Genomic DNA, 15,964 nt, shown 5'->3' on the forward strand with positions numbered 1-15,964 from the left:
AGGGAATGAGTAATTAATCCAGTCATCAGTGCCAAGATCATGACAATTAATGCTGGTTTTTCTTATGTGTTAATTAATATTGACTGTAAAACTATTGTTTTTACTTTTAAAAATTTAAAAAACATTTTCTAACTTAAACAGCAATATATATATATATATATATATATATATATATATATATATATATATATATATATATATATATATATATATATATTGTTTCTGCATTTTTTTTTTTTTCTTCTAATTGCTCTGATTCTGTTTTATTTTCCTATATTTTAATCATTTAAAGCACTTTGCATTGTCTTTGTACTGAATTGTGTTATACAAATAAATTTGCCTTGCCTTGCCTATATTAAATGCAGTGTTTGTCAGATCCATCAGCTTGATCTAGGCCGGGGTCGTTTCCTGGTTCTTCTGCAGATCACTGATGTCATCGGGGATTAGCTAAAGAGCACAATGAAGGTAAATGAAGACAAAAGGATGATCTTTAGCCAATATTGAACTTATATTAGGCTACAACCAGTTCTGGCCCTGCTGCTTCCAAGCACACAATCCCAAATTCTGGTAATCCTCCATGTTCGCTCGGAAATAGAAGACCCTGGAAAACTATATATATATATACCTATTTACATTTTGTAGTATAGATAAAAAAATTCCTTGAGGCTTTAAGTCCTTGTGCCTGATCTTCAAATGTTTGGGCATTAAAACATGCACAAACTTCTTTGCACGCTCAGAGCAGACAGCCATAGAAGCTGCACAAAGATTAGTGTTCACAATTAAGCAAACACTGTGTACACCTTTATTTGTGTGTCTTCATAAATATGTAGATCATATTCTAAATACCAAACATCTATTGTATATTTAGCATGTTTGAAAGTCAGCTGCAAACTGGTGTGGCCATTGTGGCCACAAAGGGTAGAATGTCAGACCATAGAGGGTAAATCTGTCTGCAGATTAACATGTTTGACATGTATGACTGCATAGCCCGGCGTAAATTAAAGGAGTGAGAACCAGTTATCTATAAGAAACAATATGAATGAACCTAACTTTTGTGTCAGATTCATTAAAACTGAGTATCAGCAGCCACCATTGAACAACCATCACTGAGCCAGGCACGGCAGTTTGCATCTCTAACTTGTGTCAGTAGAGATTTTTTTTTTCCTCTAACAGCCTCCGCATGAAGCAAAGTAATTTTTTCTTAATAGTGACTTACCTTGCTTTGCAATATACTGTATATGGTCAAGCAGTTTTGAGATGAGTTGGTGGTTGTAAATCCACCTGTGTTGAAACAACTGTAATCTGACCCTTTCACTGGAAGGGATTAGGGGATTAATGTGCAGAGAAAGATGACTTTCCCATGTTTTATATTTATCTTTCTTTTTAAGTTAGCACTTTGAGATACTTATGTAAAGTCCACAATAATATGAATAACTTTTTTTTTGTAATTTTATTAATTATGTGAACTTAGTTTTGTAAAACAGACCTAATCTGTTGATTTTATTAGTGGAACTGAACTGGTTTGCATTTCTAATCGTTAATAGAAGAAGTCTTTCTAGATCATCAGTAACGGCAACGCAAATTACTGCTCCCTATTTGAAATTTTTGATTATTGTGCCCTTTCAGCCCCAAATTTATTTATAAAAGAGAAGAAAAATTTGAATATTCTGTATTTTAATTTTTCTTTCCATGAATTTGCATCCAATATAACCCACACTAGGCTAATAAACAGGAAATAAAATTTACATAAATAACATGTATTTTATCGGAAGTCTTCAATAGATACATTTTCTAACTCTAGCCTGTTCTGGTAATTCTAATAATACCAGATGGAAACAAATTGTTTTTTCCAAGATTTGCATTAATTCTAAATAATGCCCAAGTAAAATTTGATTCACATCCACTCTAAACCGGTGAACTGTGTTCATTTGCTCCTGTGTCTGAACTGGCATAGTAGCTCTTTCAGACCTACCATGGATAAGGAGTTAACCTGGAAGAAATACAAACATTATTTGTACTGAATGCTCTGCTCTATTTTTAAGTAATTCTGTCAGCTGTGATTTCATAGTGTTTGCTGCCAACAAACAATGGACAGTGAAAGCTTTAATTATGCATAGGACAAAAACAAGATAAGATAGACTACTGATATCAGAATGGAGAAATTCCCTGGTTACATTGGCTAAATAGTCAAAAGAAGATACCAAAAGGAGGAAAAGGTGCATATATACATATACATATTTAAGGAAGAGTCTGGTCATATTCAGAATTAAAATTTCTGGAAGTACATTAAATATGAAATTATGACATACTTTTCAATAAATGATCAGTGTTTTTAATTAAGAGTAATTTTCATTTGAATATGCTTTACTGAAAACATCCATGTTTGTCAAAAAATACTACTGCCACCTACTGGTTTGTGACGTCTCGGTGCGGTATCGGCTGTTGATCAAGTCCCAGTGCTGCATCTGGTGTTTGTCACAACGGGCTATTATCCAAGTCATCTTGAAAACATTCTTCCTTGAAATGTTGGTCTCATATTACATGTTTTTTCTCTGGCAACAAGTTTGATGGCAACTCGTACAACTTCAAGTTGGCAATTCAACAACGAATCCGTGGAGGATCATGAATCAGAAAGGCGAAATAACTAACTTATTTTTTTCACTTTTAGCTGGTGTATTACAACATCGAACTGCCATGCATGTGGGCATTGTGAGTTTAACTATAGCTCTGGTGAATTTCAGTGGTGAAGTCCTCTGGAAATCTTCAATAATTGTTGTTTATTGCAGATGTGTCTAGTAGTTACTATTGATTTTGCTTGTAAAGCGCGGAGAATGGCGCTAGGCTTATCGCACCATGACGTCACTGTCGGAAGATGTCAGGAGTGAGGTGTTTCCATTTTTGAGCCAATTCGGCTGCTCCCATTAAGTAGTAATTGCACATCAGTTATTTGCCAAGTAGTTGTGGCAAATATTTTAGATGCAAAACTTATGAGGATTTATGAGCTCTTTGGATGAAAATAAATATACAAATTCATCTTACTTCTCTTGGTAAGTGCTGCCTACCGTAACTCCTTTTAATAAAATTTTATCGGGATCCAGGCATAGTGATGGTAATATAATGATTCCAGCCTCCAGCAGCTATCTGAAGCAGCCTTAACAGCTGCAGCCCAGCCATGTAAAGTTGTCCTAAACACAGCTGAGTAAAATGCTCCTGAAAGTAAACATGTTTCCCTGTCGTGTTAAAAATCAAATAAATATTTTGTATTCCAACTCTTCACATTCCCATCTCTGTCAATTGTAGAACATCAAGCCACAGTTGCGCCAATACTTAGACAACTTTAATTGTCATTTTATATACACAGAGTGTATGCAATACAAAATTTTGTTTTGTACAGCTATGATGAACTTTCCATTTCTTAAAGTGTAGCAGTGATCAAATGTTGAAATAAGTTGAAATAAGACAATGCAATTGTTTTTTCTCATCTTAAATGTAAATTGTCTTGTTCTATTGGCAAAGTGTCTCACTCCCCCCCATCAATTCAATAAAAAATGCACTTATTTTTGGAACAAATCGCTTATTTAGATTACCATTTTTTGCAGTGTATTACTTTTGAAAAGTGCTTGTAGATCATTTTTAGAGCTCCACATAATCAGAAAACAAGTTTACTTTTAAGTTGTCTTAATAAAAATTTACATAATTTATTTAAGCAATATCTCTTTGGAGTTTGGTGCATTTACACTATATTATTTATTTTTTTGAGTTTCTTTTCTATCTCAGAAAATGATAGCAGGACATCTGGTAGACGAGAGCGAAGTAAACATAGCAAAGCTTCACTGCAGTTCAAGTGCATCTCACAAAACTTTTAAAGGATACGCTTCCCTTAATTAAAAAAAAAAGGGTATGGCTTTGCTAAAGAGTTTTGTGACATGTCTTATCTTCTTTTTCATCGGAGACAGAAAAAAAACACAAAAAAAACGCTGTGCCTCCTTCACAGCATGGTTGGTGCTAATTAGCTTTGCACACATAATATTCCCAGGGTTTTCAAAACCCCTGCCTCCCACCAGCGCAAAGTTGACAAAACATGAAAAGAGAAAGAGCAATCCTTTATATGTGTAGGAGATGGAAGCGAAGGAAAAGATAAATATAGCCACATCTAAGTAAATCATAAGGCTTTACAGGAAAAAGGTGCAAGACGTTTTCCGCTTATCATTAAGGTCTTAAATGCCTCTCCTCTTTGTTCTTTGTGTGAAGAACAATGAGTTGAAAACACAAACAGGATTATTGGTATGTTTGACTTTTTTAACCCTACTTTCATTTTCTTAGTAGAAAAAATGAAATTTTCATATGAAGAACTAAAACCTTCCTTTGCCTTCCTCCATCCATGGAGCCAATTTCCTGCTTTTGTCCAATCCTGTTATCCTGAATATTTAAATGCCGATGCCTCTAAGGAGAAGAGACACTCTTGAGTCCGTCTGATCTTCATCTTAAGTGCAAGGCCAAAGTTCTTCCTGTCAGCTCCAATCGCCCAGGTTTGTATACCAACATCACTAACGTCTTCTTTCTCATGTTCACATCAAGGACTTTTTTTTCCCCCCTTGCAATTTACCTTAGGGAAAATATGCTAACAGTGGTGGTGGGGGTTGGACATGGAGGCAAATACAAAATAACTCCCTTGGAAATGCCAGAATTAATTAGAGTCGGCTCTGGATGTGAGTTAACAAGCCATCAAGCATCAGGCATTCTCAGCTGCCGAGAGGCCGAGCTTAATAAAAAGGATGGATGGAGAAGCAAAGGGTAGGGGAAGCTCCGACATTTTCAGGTCAGCTAGAAGAACAAGGCAGAGATGTAAGGGTCTGTTTGCAGGAGAGGGTCACTTTGTAATTGGGGTAGAGAAATACTTAAATAGATGGGCCGCCTGTGTAGGCCAGAGGGGGACAGTCAGAGGACATAAGGGTAAAGGTACCAAGAAGAAGGGTATTGATGAAGGAAGAGTAAGAAATGCATGTTGTGGACGGAGGTATACTGGTACAGAGATATGTCGCGATTGACTTGATAGAAAAATGAAGGTAAAGGTCCGCAGGAGGAGAGAGTTACACCGGGAATGACTCTGGAGGAGCAATTTCATTCTGGTGTCCTGGGATGAGAGAGCAGATAGCAGTTTATCTCCATCTAAAGGGTTGTCTCTGTAGCAGCAGATAAAGGAGGTTCTGAAGAGGTCAGATGTTTGAATAGGAATGGTTAGGTCAGGCAAAAATACCTGCTAGGGTCATCTAGTAAATAAAAAGCTAGAAGGTGAGATAGATTGCTGATGGGAAGTCAATTGCTGATTTCTGAAGCAGGAAAAGTTGAGGTGATGTTGAATGAAATGAAGTCAGAATTCTGCCAAAAGTTAATGTGCACAATAAATACTGATATCAGCTGTTATATTTCAAAATAAATGGACGTAAACCACTCCTAACGTGCATTTTGAAATTCCAAAGTGTGCAGATTCAATACATTAAGGCCCCGATTATATGAAAATCATGAGTGCATATGCGCATGTAGATTCTCTTCTAGTCCCTTGAGGATCTGTTTCTGTGGCCTTTGAGGTCACTTTGAGGTGGGAATGAACTCAAGAAAGTAAACTGCCTGTGACTGGATAGTTTTCAGGAGTTTCCCCCTCTATTTTCTTCCTGGTTGGGGAAACTCTTTTAATGGTGGAGTATACTAGAAACCAAAGCTGTGTTCACACTGAACGCATCTGTGCAGCAAAGAAACGTCTGCTGCTTCATGTTTCATGTTTGATGCTTGTCCACGCTGGGGTCATACAAGGATGCTATTGATGCACATGTCAGGACCCCAGTTTTTGTGTTTGTCTGTTTGTCTTGTCTTTTGTGTTTCTCCCTTCCACCACCAGGAGGCGCCTGGCTCCGGTTCGCCTCCTCACACACCTGCAAGCTGTTGCCTCATCACCGGACTGCTCTTAAGCTGCTGGTTGCCACTACTTCGACGCCAGAGTGTTTGCCAGTTTGGGGTACTCTAGCTAAGCCTTGTTATTCTGAGTCGATCTGAGTTTTGTATTTTTTTGAATTTTTGTTCTCTAGCCAAGCTGAGATCACATTGAGTTTCTCCCTGAGTCTCAAATTTGTTTCTTCTTTGTCTTTCGGCAGGAAGCCTTCCTGCAAACTGGACCTTTTCGGACCGCCTTCTCCCAAGTGGGATCAACTGAGTCTCACACTGAGCGACGGATTCCAAACAGAAGGTTTGGATCCAGCCCCTTTGAGCACGCTGAGATCACTCTCTGAGTAAGAAAGTCATCTTCACCACGACCCGTTCAAGTACCACAGGAAAACTGAGTTGCAACCATCGGCTGCATCATTCCACTCCGACGAAGTTCTGGGTAAACCCTGTTCCGCCCTCCACCGGATCAAACAAACTCTGGAAGACCATCACACAGACTGGAGTCTACGTGTCTCCTCTTCTCAGGAAACTTTTCCGGCTGAGTAGTGTTCGGAGGAACTCTGCACCGAACTCTAAATACCTTTCAATAAAACCCGTTAAAACTTTTACTCTGTGTCTCTCTGTTCGGCTTCACTTCATGTGGGTCCGAGCCTTAGATAAAATCATGACAGCACATCAGCTAAGTGTGCCCCAAAGGGTCTGAAGATCTTTTGGAGGAGCTACCGTCCTCTTATTACTCATATGTTATTCAATAGTGGATAAAAATGAAAGAGTGGTTTGGCTTTTCTTATTTAAAAAAGCCAGAAAACGCTCCTGTCTGCTGCCTTGGTGATGCCATCCAGATACGCCCGAGATGGAGAGTTTTACTAATGGTGGTCATCTCCCACACCTTTTTCAACTCATCCAAGCCCAGTTTGAGGACCTCCTTAACCGTAGAGTCAGGGAAGTGTTTACGTGTTTTAATGTTTTTAAAAGAACAGAAATGTATTTTTAGATAAGGTCTAGTTAAAACCGAAAGAGAAACAGGAGATAGAGGAGAAAAAATCATACACATTTTTAAGGACGCTTTTATAAAACAAGCATAAACCTTTTAAGGGAAATGAAAACTGGAAGAGGTTATCCGTTTAAAAAGACCTTTATAGATTGGAGACTTCCTGCTGGGCTGTGGTCTAGGAAAAAATATATGATTGGAAGAGGAGATGGATTAAAATTTCTGATTCCTGACTGTAGAAAGCTGAGGTGGTGGTGAAAGAAATCCTACTTTAAATGTGTTTTGGTTGATGGGAGCCCTCCTGAAATAGTAAAGGACAAGGGCAACTAATAACAGCTGCAAGGGACTGAAAAAAAGACTGATTATACAAGCAGAAGGGGATTCAGGGACGCTTGGGAATGCAAGACTTCCAGTCAAAGCTGAGGAGGCAATATGCTTCCATCCTTCATACTAAATCACAGGTGGATTTAAATTTAAATAAAATATTCCTTTGCTCTCAAGAACCTCAGACGTCCTTGATCAGGGGAAAAGAAAATGTGAAGCACGGGCTTGTTAATTAACCAAAGATTATCCATTTAACACTAGCTGTGTAAGCCACAAGGATGCTTATCTCTGGAAAATGCCAGAGGAGGCAAGCGGTCCACCCCATTACACCCTCACACACGCTAGGCCTGTTAACATTGTCCTCCAAAAGCGTATTACTACTCCTTCACCAGCAGCTTATCCCTCAGTAATGGCAGGAGAGAATCTGGCTGAGTAAACCTGAATGGATTCCTTGCTTTGGAAAAACGAGAGACGCTAAATCCACAAACCACAACCCAGTTCTTGCCTGATGCACAATAGAAAGCCTCAGAGGAAATGACTCTAAATAGCTTGAGGAAGTTTCAACATCCCCTCCTGCGGAAACTAACACCCTTGTGAGAATATTTGCTTGACAGTACAACAGCTATGGATGTGATGGGAGGTGTTTGGTTAGAGGGAGTTTCAACAGCTTAGAGGAGATGCTGTTATTTCTTGTAAAAGGAAGGAGACAGATGCCTTTTGATATTTGTCTGCATGCAAAAGAAGAAACCAAGTGCCTGGCATATGCTCCACAATGGCTGCTTTATCATCTCTGCTTTTCTGTTTGCCTGTTTCTGATTATCCTCAATGTCATGTTTTCATTTCATATAAATTCATCACCAAATGTTCCCATTAAAAAACGGAATCAGGATTGAATCAAAACAAATCCAAATAGCTATTTATATAAAGAGACTTATGTTCATCCTTTGGCACTTAGGGTATCTGTCTTCATGCACTGTTTCGATACACATTATATATTATGTAAATGAATAAATATTGAAATAAAAAAATTATGAATAAAGCTCTAAATAACACTCAATTGATATGAAATAACAAAACTTTCACAAATATAAATTAAAGTGTCAAAAATGGACTCAGTAATGATGAGCTCCACTAGTAATTGTTGATCACTTTAGAAAAATTGTTATGGAATGCTTGATAGAATAGTATAGTATATTATGGTATAGTATGGTATGGTATGGTATGGTATGGTATGGTATGGTATGGTATGGTATGGTATGGTATGGTATGGTATGGTATGGTATGGTATGGTATAGTATAGTATATATATATATATATATATATATATATATATATATATATATATATATATATATATATATATATATATATATATATATATATATATATATATATATATTAGAGGGGTTGTAATAAAGGATAAATAATGAAAGATAATAGCAGATAAAAGATTTACAGATTATATACAGCTATAGTTGAGAAGTACGTCAGTAAGTGGTGTTGGATCTGTAGGTTGTGTGTGTGTGTGTGTGTTGATGCAAGTGTTTCCAAAAGACTAGTAGATTGATGATGTCCATTTCTCTAAACCGTCCGTACCATCCATCCCATAATGCTCTCCTTTGGATTAGGATCAAGGAAACACTCAGGATGGTCCAAAAGAGAGATATTATAAAAATATGTTTAGACAGGCCTTGTGCGTTGTAGGACCGTCCTTCTGAGAAACCAGTCATTACCACATAGATGTGGGCCCTCAGTCATGAGGGACGCTTGCTGCAACATCTCCACATAGCCATTTGCTGTTTGAAACTCCTGGACAAACTTAACTCCACTGTTCCATTAAAAGTAAAAGCACCCCCGATCATAATGTCAGCCTCTCTGCTGTTCCGCGTTAATAACGTCTTAGGTGGCATCTCTTTGTCATTACAATAATGTTGGGAGCTATCATGACCATCAAGGTACATTTTTTGCTAATCAGAAAATCAAACTTTCTTCCACCTGTGAGAGTCCCATGTTTGAAGCTTCCAAGCAATAAACATTCAAAAGGGCAATTTTGTGACATTGAAGGAGGCGTGGCCTCTTTTGTTTAGGAAGCCCTTCCTTTTTTGCTGTCGTTGTATGTTACTGGGCACCAGATGCTTTTAATTTATTTGGGTCTACCACATAATTTTTTGTTAAAGGATCTTTTAAGAAATGCAAAATTACTGTCTTACTGTATCCAACCACAGCAGTAATGCCACATCTATCCATCCATTTTCTAACACGCTTAATCCCAAGTGGGGTCTCGAGGGGTGCTGGGGCCTATCTCCAGCTGACAATGGGCGAGAAACGGGGTCCACCCTTGACAAGTCGTCAGTCTATTGCAGGGCAACACAGAGACAAACAGGACAAACAATCATTCACACAAACACTCACACCTAAGGGGACTGTAGAGAAGCCAGTTTACCTAACAGTCATGATTTGGACTGTGGGAGGAAGCCAGAGTACCCAGAGAGAACCTACGCATGCTCAGGGAGAACATGCAAACTCCATGCAGAAAGACCCCGGGATTATTGTTAGAGGTATTATTTATGCAGCTCAACTATCCTACCACATTCAAAGGCAGTTAGCTTTTTTTTCCTTTGCCATGATGAGGTGTCCACAGTGTGATTACTTGACAGACTGTGGTTGTTAAAGGCTGTGGGCTTTAATTTTATGATTAGTGGAAGAACAACCTATTTGAGCTCATAGTTTTTTTGTCTGCTTACAACGTTGGGTCTCATGATTGTCTTCACAGACCTTTGCTGTTAACTTATTTCAATGAGGATTCATTTAGTTTGAAATATACACATAGCAAGTTAGTGGAGAGGCAAGGTACATCCTAGATATGTAGGCCACCAGTCCAAGACATTAAAATAGAGCGACCATTCAATCCCTTCAGCCTAAGACCAGCAAAGAATAGCAAGTAAACTGTCATATTTTTACTAATAGATGGATGTCAATTTTCAACATTTTAGGAAGTTTACAACATATTCTCTTTTTGAACCCCTTATTTTACCCCCATTTCACTTTCTGTAAATATTTTCTACATTTACCCTGAGTCTGAGTTAGATCCTCTAACTAAAAAATGTATGATGGAGGAGATTCATCCATGACCTCAGACACAAAACTCTCCTCCTCTTGCATGTTTCTGCTGTCCATAGCGTTCCTTGACAGTGTCGTTTCTAAGTCACCAATTTAGTGCTACTTGGTCCCAATGGAATTTCCCATTGGGAACCTACTAGCACTAAGTTGCTAACTGGTTAGCAAGATGCTTCAAAGAAACTGGCTACAATCAAACTTGCTTGCGAACCTTTCACCACAACAATCCTGCGCTCTTGATAAACGACCAATCACGTTCACTTTATTCACTCGTGTAAAGTCGTGCACCACTCAGGAGAATTTGCAAATGCAACGGTTGGAACCGCCGCTTCCCTATGACTTTAAAATTTTATTCCTTTATGAGCCGAGATGATAATACTGAAATTAACTGATTCTCGACAGATGTTGAATTCTACGCTCTTAATTTCAATGTATCAGGATTTAAGTTATACAAAATGTTCTTAAATTTGTCATGTTTACATTCAGGTTATAGTCATTGTTTAAAACTTTCACATATGCGGGGAGACAGGAAAAAATAATGGAGCAGCAGTTTTGGAGGAGAAAAACGTTAAGTAGGAATTTAAGTTCAGAAGTTTTGTAAGTAGGAGAGAAAACCTTCTTTCAACACAAATAGAAAGAAAAACTGTTTTCAGAGACCAAGATAAACTTTTATCATCCAATCAGCATCTTCACAGAACACAGAAGCAGTTAACAAAGTCATCCTCCTCAAGCTCCACATAAGCCAAGACCTGGTCTGTCAGCAGGACAGGCGTAGCCCAAAGAGGTCCTAAGAGGCTTCATTTCCTGAGGAGCCTGAAGAAAGCACAACCCCTGCAACAGCTGCAGAGCTACTTTTACAGCTGTGCCATGGAGCGCATCGCCACTAACTACATCACTCTGGCTGCACCTCTTAGAGCAGGAAGGCTCTCCAGCGCATCATTAAAACGACTCAGAGGATGATTGGCTCATAGCTTATAGCTACAGCTGCAAAGTCATGAACATCTGCATCCTTCCTTGGTGTCTTCATCCTCTTCCTGTCTGTAAGGTGCTTTTCTACGACCGTGCTGAGAATCAGCTTTTAAAACACCTATCTCTATGTCGTAAACAACCTGAGATACGGCACAGTAGATACACACTTAATACATGCTGACCTTTTTGCTTTTCACTGGTGGCTGCCTGCATATACTGTATTTTAACCATTATGACTGGTTTTATTACATGGCCTGGCCCATCTCAAGTGCAATAATTACATATCCGACACTGTGTGTGGTCCCTTTATTTATTATTCCCACCTCTCGAGTGCAATCATTTATAATTTATCCTCTGCCCTGAGCGCAATAATCTGTTTGTGCAATATCCCTCCTCTTCCCAGTAGGCCCAGATCTTGAAACTGTGCTGAAACAAAATATATATTTTTCTGTCCTGGATAGTTACCAGTTATCTGTTCTTTTCTAAAATATGAATTTTTTTATGTGAATAAAGGCTCTGCTATTCTTTATTTATTTATTTTTACCCACACCCCCACCAACCAAGAGGAAAAATATTTAATTTTTCCTTTTGATTCAGAGTGGGCATACGTTTCCTAGATTTACTCATATGACTTCTCCCATGTCGACGCTCACATCTTGTCGCGGCTGTGGTTGTCTAGGGCTTTATGTGCCCCTTTAACTTGGAGAGGGCAAGCCCCCATTTTTTGGGGAGTCGATCTTCATCCTTCATTTCACCAGGCTGCAAACCACCCCCAGGGTATTGCTGCAGGCCAGAGGGATCCAGCAAAACTATGTCAGCCTCAAAGAGCAAATACTAAATCTGCTGGTGACTGGATTTCCTCTCCATAATAGCAATGTTCTAAATAAATTGAATTCAATTAGAAAATATTCATCCCAAAGGCAAAATTAAATGTAATAGCTCATGTTTTACTAATGAATTGTAGGATCTTCTGAAGCCGTCTATAACAGAGGATGAAAATGATGCTTACTGTTGTCAATAATGTCTTTAATTATATAAAAAAGTCTTCTTTGTGAAATAATCTCCAGAGCTCATAAAGGACTTCCAAGAACAGGTTATAAAGTTGTTGAGCTCCTTTAAGTAATTTGCTTTAATGGTTTTACCTCAGCAGATGACGGCAGAAGAGATCACACTCTCCACATTAGACTAATAGAACATATGCAGCATCTTGCACCCAACGAATGAAGAGGAATGAAGAGTCATCAACCCAGAGTCATCGGTTATCATAGAGCAGTAGTTTTTGTGAAAATGTGTGTTGAAGAAATATGACCTGATTTGATCTGTAGATAAGTAATTACCACTTTATAGGGCAAGTTAGCATTTTTGATCACTTGTATACCCCTTACAAATAGAGTCCTCCCCCCTCCGTCCCTCATTGAGGCCTAGAAGCACAAGATCTATATCCAGCCATTGAGCAAACATACTGCTACATGGCTGCACATCTTATTTTGGCATTTGACCAATTAGATGAGCCCTAGAATGATATCTTACTTACTGTAAATTAAGTTGAAAAAAAAGTTAACAAGTCAAGAAAAAAGGTAAAAAGCTAATAGAAAAATTAAAAAGTAAAGTTAAAAAGTTAATAAGCGTAGTGTCATGGTCTTGGTTCTGTTAGCTGGTTAGTCCTGCCTTTGTTCAGTACATAAATACTCTCCCTGTGCAGTTCCTCAGTGCTGGTTCCTCATCTTTCCCTGGCTCCTCATGTATGTTTTTCCCTGATGTCTCCATGGTTCTGGTTTTATTTACATTTTTAAGTTGGGTTTTTGGATTCCTGCCTCTGTTACCTGAGAACACTCAATTATAATTACAAGAACTCACATCTGCCTCCCTGCCTCTGCCTCTGGGTCCTCAAGACCTCCACTCAACGTGACACCTAAATAACAATTATATTTAGGTTACTAAAAAGATTTGAGTGCCAGTATTAGCATTAATGCCTCTAAGGTTATGTTTTACCAAAAAAAAAAAAGTTTCTTTCACTCTCAGAGTGTTTTTCATGAATTTCTTATAGAGGAACTTTTGTTATTTTTCCTAATATATTCAGGCAAGTTGGCGTTTCTTGTTTTTACATTGACATTCATTTTGCCATCAGAATATCCATATTTTTTCATTGTTACAAAGGTTATAAGGTCTTGTCGTGGATTTCAAAAACACTATTGGCCTTACATTTTGATCAGCAAAGTATTTCACTGAGTGCCCTATAAAGAGTTTAGGTTCTACATCACATTTTCAAACATCTGATACTGTTCTGCTGCTTTAGATTTGCCCATTTTCTTAGTTTCTTTCTTTCTTATCAGTGCTTCCATAATTCAAGTCCACTGTGAGCATCGTCTGCTGTGAGGTCCTGTTCAAATATTGCAGTAGAATGTTAAATACAAATTTAATACTGTATATCAGGAATATAAGCTCATGAATTAGCTTGAACACATTGATCCTCTGGTTGCAGACAAGCCTACTTATCAATACGGTTCACATAATTAGGAAATATTTGTTAACAGATAAGACATTTTTGTTGCTTAGGATGTTTTTGTTTCAGTGATTTACTAGGAAGGAAACACTATCTGACAGGATGTGAGTCCAGTTAGTTTAAAATCACTATCACCCAACAGATAGAGGCTTTTTGGGACTTTGGACTCTGTGCATGTTGTATCAATCTATAAGAGCCTCAGTGATGGTTTGTGTACTAATTTGCTCTACCTTGCTATCATTCAAATCTGTTTCTATTCTTACGTGTTTTTCAGATTGTTTTATTGTGGATCTGCTGTAGGAATTTAAGCACCGGGGAAGAGTTTAGGAAACATGAAGGGTGTAAAAACAAGTACAAAACCAACTCTGCCCTGAAAGACTATCAGACTGTAAATTTTGAACTATTCACCCCAAAACATGAATTACGCAAGATAATTTACGATTAGAAAGTAGGAAAAAGGAAAACAAGTTACACCTTTCTATCCAAATGCAACATAACTAAGGCTCAAAACTGGTCTACATTTAATCTACATCTTTATTCACTGTTAGAGTTTTTAACAGCAAGGCACAGTGGGTAGCACTGCTGCCTTGCAGCAAGAAGGTTAAATTCCTGTCCGGGTGTCTTTCTGCATTGTCATGATTTTTAGAGCTCGGACCCACATGCAGATAAACCAGTCCAGAGATAAGGAAAAAAGTTTAACAGGTTTATTGAGACGTTTTTTGAAGATTCCAGTGTTTCTCTGAACACTGCTCAACCGTAACTGAAAGGGGAGGGGAAGACACTGCGGTTAGTTTAGGTTCAGTGGGAGAATTGATTCTCGAACTTGAAGAGGAGAAAAGGTTGGCAGACTCACGTTTCCAGAGATTACGTTTACTCTTAGACTCCAGTAGGTGAGGAACGTGTTCCGGTGTTTGTCTCATATGAAGGAGGGCGGACAGGGTTACCCAGAATGTGGTTGCTTGTAGATGAACGGAGAAAGATTGACTGCCACTCACATTTCCTGCGGTACTTGAACGGAATGTTGTGCAGATGAATCTGTTGCTCAGTGTGAAGCTCAAACATTTCCTCGGGGCAGGGCCGGCGATTGCTATAGGCCAGCTAGGCAATTGCCTAGGGCGACAAATGTGTTGGGGGCGCCCTCTAGCGTCGCCCTTAGGCTTACTTCCCATTAATCATAGAATTAGAAAAAAAAGCGAATTAAACCGGTTATGAAGCGTCCGTCAGTTTGACTTAACCTTACGTATATATAAATAGCAAAATATGAACAAATAAATATACCACCGTTTTTTTTATTTATTTTTTCACATTTAAGAGAAAATCGGAAAAGATTCTGATTACTTTTCAAGCGCCCTCCAACCCGGAAGTCGTGACGTCAATCACTGCAGCATGTACACCAATATTTTGGAATGAAATTGTAAGCAAACAGATATTAAAAGTAAAACAAGTGAAGTCTTGCACTTAACTTAGCTCGCGACTCGAGAATGGCTGAACGGAAAAGACTCCTCCTCCTCCTCCTGCCACCGCAGTCGGGCCCGTCTTCATCATCCACTCAGAGTACCACTGGTAAGCGCGCACACAGACTTTGTAGCTTGTCCGGTCAGTTAAAAATAGTAATTTTGAAATACGTCTTGTAATCGAAAGCAAAGAAGCTAGTTAGCTTGAAAAGTAAATAAAGTTTCAGACGTGCTGCGTGATGATGTGTTCAGATTGGCTCAGTAAAATGACAATTAGGTTATCATGATGCGTTCAAGTGTAACGTAAAGAAAACGGGAAATTTTGTTTTTGGCGAGAAACGAGTAATACAGTTGTATATTGCTCTATATATAATTAAACTACTGATGCCAACATTTATTAAAAATTACATTTAATTTAAAATACAATTATTTATTTGTTAAATATTTTCCTAATCACTAAAAACATGATGAAAAGTGACAGTAGACAATACATTAACAAACAATTGTGAAAATATATTCTAGTTAGTTTTATGTCATTTCAAAGTGGCCTATTACATTAGCCATGTTTATTGAAGGCTAGAAACGTTTTTGTTATGCTCACGTGTTAAGCAATAGAAGCAATACCAGTTCTGTTAAAAAAATTTTGTTGCATCGTCTTTCCACCAA

Source organism: Cyprinodon tularosa, unplaced genomic scaffold (assembly GCF_016077235.1).
Source record: "Cyprinodon tularosa strain WSP-4 unplaced genomic scaffold, ASM1607723v1 ctg284, whole genome shotgun sequence".
In the NCBI taxonomy this organism is placed as follows: Eukaryota; Metazoa; Chordata; class Actinopteri; order Cyprinodontiformes; family Cyprinodontidae; genus Cyprinodon; species Cyprinodon tularosa.